The sequence below is a fragment of the Monodon monoceros genome, unplaced genomic scaffold (genome assembly GCF_005190385.1).
Source record: "Monodon monoceros isolate NGI ecotype Baffin Bay Population unplaced genomic scaffold, NGI_Narwhal_1 Super_Scaffold_8, whole genome shotgun sequence".
Lineage (NCBI taxonomy): Eukaryota > Metazoa > Chordata > Mammalia > Artiodactyla > Monodontidae > Monodon > Monodon monoceros.
Genome location: NW_021703785.1, coordinates 48,004,173 through 48,009,937, shown reverse-complemented (window position 1 = coordinate 48,009,937; position 5,765 = coordinate 48,004,173). Strand labels below are relative to the sequence as shown.

General features: G+C 35.1%; 1 pseudogene; it reads left to right on the top strand.

Annotated features, from left to right (window-relative positions):
• The first annotated feature begins 4,531 nt into the window (after window positions 1–4,531).
• On the top strand, window positions 4,532–5,535 carry LOC114888068 (annotated as a pseudogene).
• Window positions 5,536–5,765: the final 230 nt, after the last annotated feature.

Here is a 5,765-nt window from a genome sequence, read left to right as displayed (position 1 = left end):
AATACCATACTAAGTGAAGTAAGTCAGACAGATAAAGACATATATCACTTATATGTGGAACCTAAAAACTAATACAAATGAATTTATTAACAGAATAGAAACAGACTCACAGATATAGAAAACAAACTTATGGTTACCAAGGAGAAAGAAAGTGGCAAGAGTGATAAATTAGGAATATGGGATCAACAGATACACACTAGTATGTAGAAAGCTGATAAGCAACAGGGATTTACTGTATAGCACAGGGAACAATATTCAATAACTTGTAATAACCCATAATGGAAAATAATCTGAAAAAATAATATATATATGTGTATAACTGAATCACTTTGCTGTACACCTGAAACTAACATAATATTGTGAATCAACTATATTTCATTTAAGAAAAATGAAGCACTTTTTTGGCATTAGTCTATATCTTGATATTTTTATTCAATATCAGTATCAATTTATATATATTTTCCCTATTGCTGGATAACATTAGCAGTTTAAACAGTGCATTTTTATGGTTGTACAACTTCTATAGGTCAGAAGTATAGGTCTGGCTTGACTGGGTCCTCTAATATTGGGAATATTCAAGATGCTGCTGGGGTTATGATCTCATCTCAGACTCAAGATACTCTTCCAAGCCCATGTGCTTGTTAGCAGAGTCCAGTCCTTGCTGCTGTATGTCTCATGGTTGCTCTTTTCTTCAAGACCAACAAGAGAATCCTATTTCTCTCATCTCTTGACCCTCTTTAAAAGATTTCACCTGATTAAGTCAGGCCCACCAAGGATAATCTCCCTTTGATTGACTTAAAATCAACTAATCAGGGACTTTAATTACACCTGCAAAATCCCTTCACCTTTGCTATATGATGATGTAACTTCTTGTTGCTTCATTGACTATTGAATCTGTCACTCTGTTCTGACTCAGATTTTTTTTTCAATTTTGATTTTTGCTTGTCTCAACACACAGAAGTATGCAACTTAAAACACTGTTACAACATGTGTGCACCATTGTGAAATGTAAGGCAAGACTCAGGAGTGTGTGTTTATCATGGAGTAAAATTTGTACAACTCTCCACCATGATATATGATAACCTATCTTGTGTGTCTGAGTAAACCATGTATCTGAATAAACAACTCTCCTACCACCAAGATCTGACTGTATGCATTTTATCAGATTCAGTTCTTTCAACTGTCATTTAAAATTTTAGTTGAAATGGTCTATATTTTCATTAATAGTCACCATACTTTTATTTATTTTTTAGACCTATTAATCATAGATATTGTAAAGTCCTTTGTTGCTACTTGTAAAATTTCTGCCACTGCAGATTCTACCTACTTTTTCTCCCTCTTGAATATTGGTTATTAGATCCTGTATATTCAAATGACTACTAAGCTTATAATGAATTATAGACATTATGATTAAATGGATCATAGAGAGTCCAGCGATTTTTCTTCAGAGTGGGTCCACCCTTTCTTTTATTAGGCAGATAGAATGAGGAGTTGATCACTTTAACCCAAGCAAGAACTAAAGTAGTTTAAGGCTGATTTTAAATTTTGATAAGATTTAGTTAACTTTTGGCACTTTTCTGCTTCTAGGACTCAGACTTTCACATCTTGAAATTGCTTACTTTGTGGTTCCTTAGTACTCATGCATTCTGCCCTCCTTTTAACAGATTGTTAGATTAGCTCCAGCATTCTTCCCAAAACCACTATGATATTTGCCAAACTTCTCAAGGATCATACTGGATATATGTTCATGTAGCTACCTAAAGCACTGCTGATTTTTTTTCTGATCCAGTTTTGCCTTCTGCCTGGGACCCACTCAGATATTCTGCCTCCTACCTACACATAGAATTGACATAGAATTGGTAAATTTCCCTTATTAAAAGGCAAGTATACATATAGCTGATTCACTTTGTTATACAGCAGAAACTAACACAACATTGTAAAGCGATTATACTCTAATAAATATGTTAAAAAAAAACTATGTGAGAAGAAAGGAAATAATAAAGATCAGTGTGTATATCAATGACTCAATACATTAGAAACAGAAAAACTATATAGAAAACCAAAGAAACCAAAACATGCTTCCTCAAGAAGATAAACCTATAACCAGACTTACTAGGGAGAAAAAAAAAAAGAACAGATTACCGATACCAAAAATGAGGGAAATGACATCACTAGAAATTCCATGATGTAAAAAGAATAATAAATAAATAATATGAATAAATTTGATGTTAGATAAAATGGACAAATTCCTTCAAAAACAGAAACTATCAAAGCTCACTTAAAAAGCAATATTTAATGTGAAAAACAATATATCTACTAAAGGAACTGAACTTGTTGTTTACAAACTTCCCACATAAAAGACTCTTCATCCAGATAGTTTGACTTGTGAATTCTACCAATTATTTAGGAAGAAGTAATTCTGATTCTACACAAATTCATCCAGAAAACTTAAATTAAGGAAATCCAATACTATGACCAAAAACATTAGTGGAAAAGAAAATAACACATACCAGTCAGAATGGTCATCATCAAAAAAATCTACAAATAATAAATGCTAGAAAGGGTGTGGAGAAAAGGGAACCCTCTTACACTGTTGAAATGTAAATTGGTGCAGCCACTATTGAGAACAATATGGCGGTTCCTTTAAAAACTAAAAGTAGAGTTACCATATGATCCTTCAATCCCACTCCTGGGCACATATCTGGAAAAAAATACATGCACCCCAGTAGGACATAGCAGCACTATTTACAATAGCTGCTAAGACATGGAAGCAACCTAACTGTCCATCAATAGATGAATAGATAAAGAAGATGTGGTATATATATACACAATGGAATACTACTTAGCCATAAAAAAGAATGAAATAATGCCATTTGCAGCAACATAGATGGACCTAGAGATTATCATACTAAGTGAAGTAAGTCAGAGAGAGAAAGACAAACATCATATGAGATCACTGACATGTGGAATCTAAAAAATTAATACAAAGGAACTTATTTACCAAACAGAAATAGACTCACAGACATAGAAAACAAACTTATGGCGACAAAAGGGGAAAGGTAAGGGGAAGGATAAATTAGGAATTTGGGATTAACAGATACACACTACTGTATGTAAAATAGACAACCAAGGAAGACCTACTGTATAACATAGGGAACTATAATCAATATCTTGTAATAAATTATAATGGAAAGAATGTTAAAAAGAAAAGAAAAATATGTATAAAAAAAGGTAAGTGGAAAATTTCAGTTCAATTCTAAATGATTCTGTTCTCATTGGAATTTTAATTCCTTGTCTTCCATTTTTTCATAGTTTTCTGATGTCTTCAAAAATATAATTTCTGTGATTATCTAGCATTTCTGGCTATTCTCTGTGGGACCGTTGGCTAGCAATGGACTACTCAGTCCAACTTAGAAATAAAATTCTTCTTTAAAAATATAGATAGATAGATAGATAGATAGATAGATAGACAGACATATCTTCCTGAGGAATGACAAATTTGAGTACAGGTTTATAGATCATTTGGGTATACACTTTAGTGAAATATTTTTTTGTCTTTTCTGTTGTGCTGCATCTTTTTCATTGATTTGTATTAATTTGTTATAGGATCTTTTCTCACTCTGCCATTTTATGAGTAGTGTTATAATTTTAACATCGTCCAATTATTTGACTTCTAAGAGTAGAATTTTTCTCCTGTTCAAGATTCTTTACATACTGCATGGTTGCTAGATATTCTCTGGTTTTCTTCTAAAAGGTTTATTCTTTTTATTTTTCATATTTTTATCTGAAATACATCTGGAATTTATTTTGGTGTACAATGTGAAGTATCAATAGTCATTTTGTTGCATGTATATATGAAATATTTCACATTGGGTGATTTATAAATTAAAATAAAAACTAACCAGAAATATCTGAATAAGAATAAAGTAGAGCTTCTACATTTTAAAATATAATTATTGAAGTTAAAACTCAGTGAATATTTTAAAAACTCTATAGGAAATTCATAAAATGAAAGTTAGATCTTAAGAAGCTATCCAAATGCTTCTCTCAGGAGACAAAAAAAAAAAGAAAAATAGAAGATATGGAATAGTAATTAAAAGACAAAGAATAGAATGTAAAGGCAAATGTCTGTCTTCTTCAATGGGATCAGAGAGAGCTAATGAAAGAATTGAGGTAGGTAATATTTGAGGAGATAGTGGCTAAGAATTTTTCAGACTTGATGCAAGTCTCAGGTTAAGAAAACAAATTAATTCAAGCAGGATTACTGAACAAGAATATCTTCATGCAAAAATATTCTAGTGAAACTATAGTAGATAAAAACAACAACAACAAAAATAGACCTTAAGGTAAGCCAGGGGGGAAAAAAAAGATTGGTAACCTACAGAATAATGAAAACAAACTGCTACTTTACAGCAACATTAAAAATTAAATACAATAGAACAGTATCTTCAAAATCTTGAGATAAATATCAATTTAAATACCCTATCTATCTATCTCTCTACCTATCTACCTATCTTCATCTATCTATCTTTTGGATAATGTTGTGAATAAAGCAGAGATGTGCCTCTACAAGGACACAGCTTAACCAACCTGGAACAAGAAGTTTGAGATTGAGCTGGAAAGCTCCCAGACACTGAGGGTGGTGTACTACAAAAAGTGTTACAACAAAACAAAAATCACCAAGGAGGACAGTGAGAGTTCAGACAGGATCATGGGGAAGGGTTGGCTCCAGCTGCATTCTCCATGGCTTGAAGGACAGAAAGTGGCAGCTGACCATCATCACCATGATTGGGATTAAAGTGAAATTCTCCCTCAAGTTCACCAGTGAGGAGTTGAGCTCCAAGAGAATTCATTCCTGAAACAGAAGTGAGTGCTCAGAGTCAAGATTGCCATGGTCACTGTGGTCACCAAGAGGTAGAGGCCCAAGGTGCCCTACAACATGAGCCAGTGCATGGTGGAGATTGAGCACCAGGACATGAAGGAAGTGGGCATCTATTGCATGTCCAGAGTGGTCATCACATTCAGGCCCTGAAGGTGTCCTTTGATGGCAATAACAAGGATGTATCAACGAAGATGAAGGAGAAAGAAGTCAACACCATCCCTGGGATGCTGAAGTTCTACTTCCACTAGCTTCCTGAGCCCGTCTTCAACAACAAGTTCTACCCCAACTTAGCCAAGGGCATCCCTCTTTCCAGCCCAGCTGCAAAGGAGATCTACATGCTTAACTTGCTACTGTCGCTCCCAAAGCCAGAGGTCACTTCCTTCTGGACCACCTGTAAAGGGTGGCAGAAAATGAAATTGTGAACAAGATGTCCCTGCAGAACTTTGTCATGGTCTCCAGCCCCACACTACTCTGGGCCCTCAGAAAAGAGATCAAGCTCCCTGCCAAACCAACCAGTCTATCTTTATTACAGAACAGCTGGTCTCTGGAAGTCATGTCCCTGGTCCAGGTGTTGCTGTATTCCTTGCACCTGGAGCTCATTCCTTGTTCCACACAGCAAGAGACAGAGTATCTTATTCTTCATCAAAGTCTAAAGGCTTTGGTGAAGACTCCAAATCCATCTCCAAGATTCAGGCAGAATAGCCTAGAAACCTGGCAAAATGGGCCAACTGCAGAGCAGGAACTGAACCTTCCTAAGGATTAATTGAGCCACCCCCCTAAGGTCTGGACCTTCTACCAAGAGACAATTACCCAAGGCAAAGAGCCAAGTGGCCTAGGCAACTCTGGATACCCTGTGGGCCTGCAAGCTCTGTGCTGGTTTTAG